Here is a 3,954-nt window from a genome sequence, read left to right on the forward strand (position 1 = left end):
TACATGACTCTTTTTGAATTATGGTTTTCTCAGGGTATATGCCCGGTAGTGGGATTGCTGGGTCATATGGTAGTTCTATTTGTAGTTTTTTAAGGAACCTCCATACTGTTCTCCATAGTGGCTGTACCAATTCACATTCCCACCAGCAGTGCAAGAGGGTTCCCTTTTTTCCACACCCTCTCCAGCATTTATTGTTTCTAGATTTTTTGATGATGGCTATTCTGACTGGTGTGAGATGATATCTCATTGTAGTTTTGATTTGCATTTCTCTAATGATTAGTGATGTTGAGCATTCTTTCATGTGTTTGTTGGCAGTCTGTATATCTTTTTTGGAGAAATGTGTATTTAGGTCTTCTGCCCATTTTGGAATTGGGTTGTTTGTTTTTTTGTTATTAAGCTGCATGAGCTGCTTATAAATTTTGGAGATTAATCCTTTGTCAGTTAAAAATATGGAACGCTTCACAAATTTGTGTGTCATCCTTGCACAGGGGCCATGCTAATCTTCTCTGTATCGTTCCAATTTTAGTATATGTGCTGCTGAAGCGAGCACACATTTACTGTTTTTTGTTGAAATAGAAAAGAATGGTTCAGTGACCTTATGCACTGGTTTGATTTTTAGATGGATTAATGTGACAAAACAGACATAATAGAGAAGTTTTAGTAACCACCCAAACAATTTCACCCAGGCAGCAAAATATAAGCCATGATAGTGGATCATCATTGTTTGCACCATTGTCCAGTATTTATAAGGTTGATAATGCTATGGGCAGCCCAGGGCCATATCAAAGAACCTGGTAAATCATTGTCTCCTTTCTGTAAGTATTCATTTCTAAGAAAGAAAATTATTATATATTTGTACCAGACATAATAGCTTACAGCACAGGTTTTTTTTTGTTTGTTTGTTTTTTTGTTTTTTCTTTTTTGCGGTACACGGGCCTCTCACTGTTGTGGCCTCTCCCATTGCGGAGCACAGGCTCCGGACACACAGGCTCAGCGGCCATGGCTCACGGGCCCAGCCACTCCGCGCCATGTGGGATCTTCCCGGACCGGGGCACGAACCCGTGTCCCCTGCATCGGCAGGCGGACTCTCAACCGCTGCACCACCAGGGAAGCCCTACAGCACAGTTTTAAACCTTTATTTAATCCCAAGAACAACTTTATCATATAAGTGTTATTATCAATCCTAATTCTGTTGGTGAGGAAATTGAGGCACAGAGAGCTTATATGGCTATTAAGTGGCAGAGTAAGTATTCAAGTCAAGAAGTTATATTTCTAGTTAAGAAATATTGTTACCTCTATGAAATACTGCTTCCCAGGAATAGAAACTAGGAAGAGAAATTAGGAACTCTGAGTAATAATTTTAAAAATCTTCCAAAAATAAGCAGAGTAATTTACAAAATAAGTAGTTATTGAAGTTTGGAGATATGGGAGTATTGGCCTGCTGAAGGTTCTGGACTTCTCTGAATCCCACACGCATGTACGGATGTTGCATTGATCCTGTGACTCAGCATGAGGGCTGAGACCTGTCCACCATCCACAATTTCCAGTCACCAAAGAGGTGAATGGGCCACCGCAATATATGTAATAAACTTTAGTGCAAGCTGGATCTTGGGTGACCCCAGGCCACAGCTCCCTGTGCTTTTTCTCTGTCTCTATGGAATGGATGTAACTGTGGGTGGGCATCCTCTCCAGCTTTCTAGTCAGATCTTAAATGTGGGTCCTGCCCTGAGAAGGCTTAAGCTCTAAGAGTTAAAGGAGGTTTCAGGTTCTGAAAGAGGAGTTATTCACATACATGCATGCTCCTCTGATTTAAAGTTAGATTATTTTGCAAAGTTATTCAAAACATTCTGAAGTACACTTATGTACAAAACTTGCTTTTGTTGATCCTCTTAATTAGGGGCCACATAACTCCATGGGAGAAATGTGAAAGGTAGAAGAGTCTATGCTGGAATCAGAGATAAAAGGTAGTCTATCACTGAAGTAACCTAAGTGTCCATCGACAGATGAATGGATAAATAAGATGTGGCACATATATACAATGGAATATTAGCCATCTAAAGAAACAAAATTTAGTTATTTGTAGTGAGGTGGATGGACCTAGAGTCTGTCATACAGAGTGAAGTAAGTCGGAAAGAGAAAAACAAATACCATATGCTAACACATATATATGAAATCTAAAAAAAAAAAAAAAAAAAACCATGGTTCTGAAGAACCTAGGGGCAGGACAGGAATAAAGACACAGATGTAGAGAATGGACTTGAGGACATGGGGAGGGGAAGGGTCAGCTGGGACGAAGTGAGAGAGTGACATGGACATATATACATTACCAAACGTAAGGTAGATAGCTAGTGGGAAGCAGCCGCATAGCACAGGGAGATCAGCTCAGTGCTCTGTGACCACCTAGAGGGGTGGGATAGGGAGGGTGGGAGGGAGATGCAAGAGGGGGGAGATATGGAGATATATGTATATGTATAGCTGATTCACTTTGTTATAAAGCAGAAACTTACACACCATTGTAAAGCAATTATACTCCAAAAAAAGATGTTAAAAAAAAAAAAGGTAGTCTATGCCCTTTGCTGCTGCTGCTGCTGCTTTTAAAAAAAGTAGTTTGTTGAAAACTAGTCCATTTCTCATAGGGATAGGGAGGCTTATCTATTTTCCTTGCTATTTCAGTGGCACATAATAGAAGCTATTATTCACTTGTCTTAAATTTACTTCCCACATCTTTGGCTCTGTAGTTTCAATATCTGATGTTTATTTTCATCTTTCCTGACGTTCCCTGATTCTTTACTTTTCCTTAGTTAGCCTGCAGAATCTGGCACATAATGCCCACAAAAGAAATGCTCGCTGAATTAGTTTTTTTAACCATAAAAATGTAGAAGAATTTCCAGGAAGTTAATACAATAGAGCAGCAGAGATCGCTACATGTGTAAGATTGAAGATCATTAAGAAAATTTTCCATGGTATTTTCTCTGTGGGGCGGCAGATCGGGATGGGGCATGGGTAGACAGGGAAAGGAAACCAATTTTATTAAATACTTGCCAGCAAGTTCCACATACCTTATCTCATTTAAATCTTTAACAATTTTGAGAGGCAGATATTTTCACACCATTGTATATGTATGAAAAATAGGGCTTCAGGAAGTTAATTTCCCTAATTTCATACTCTTTTTGATAAAGTTGAAGTTCAAACTCAGGTATGTATGTCTCAAGGTTTGTGCATACTCTTTCCACCGAATCCCATATCTCAGAAGGATATCACTTCGTAGGATCATTCAGCTTCCTAATGACACACACAGCACATTCATAGCAATCTTTTTAGATACACTAATAACTTTTTTGATTTTTGTGATCCTTGTCTGGTGGTATGGTATTTTCTTCTCTTCTTACCCCTTCTCTACCCCTACTCTTTCTTCTTGGTAGGAAGTCCTTAGTAAAAGTAGAGAGAAAGAAATTTGGTTAGCATCACAACCTATTGAAGCAATATTATGAGAATGGTCGACATCAGCAAGAGGAAGTGTTTGTTTTTGTTTCAATTTGAAGAATCCAAAGAATCAAAGGCTCCTTCTGAAGCCCCTCATCATTCCACTATGCTCCTCCCATGAAGCCTGGTCCTTGGCAAGCTGACGTAGATGGAGCTGGGGTCAAGGGGATCGTGGGATTGTAGACAGCAAGGAACTTCCGGATGCCCAGCTGATTTACTTTGATTCGGGTTGTTCCAAAGCAGAACTTGAGAAAAGGCCATGGGTGCAGGTAGCCTATTTAAAAGATGATCCCAGAAAACATAAGTGAGGGTGTGTGGAAAGTGAGACAAGGAGGTGGAGAGAGCCAATACCAGGTATTTTAATGAACAGTTTACTGCTGTGGGCAAACTGGACTCAGTTCCACTAGGGGCCCTTTGAGAAAGTGAATGGGATGGGGAAGCTGGGCATTTATTAATTCCTATTTTGCATTA

At 39.9% G+C, this 3,954-nt stretch overlaps 1 non-coding gene across 1 annotated transcript; it reads right to left on the reverse strand.

Annotated features, from left to right (window-relative positions):
* Positions 1 to 443: 443 nt before the first annotated feature.
* On the reverse strand, positions 444 to 550 carry LOC132508438 (U6 spliceosomal RNA). The gene has a single exon (XR_009536577.1). It is a non-coding gene; the product is annotated as a U6 spliceosomal RNA (small nuclear RNA).
* Positions 551 to 3,954: the final 3,404 nt, after the last annotated feature.

The sequence above is a fragment of the Lagenorhynchus albirostris genome, chromosome 17 (assembly GCF_949774975.1).
Source record: "Lagenorhynchus albirostris chromosome 17, mLagAlb1.1, whole genome shotgun sequence".
Classification (NCBI taxonomy): Eukaryota; Metazoa; Chordata; class Mammalia; order Artiodactyla; family Delphinidae; genus Lagenorhynchus; species Lagenorhynchus albirostris.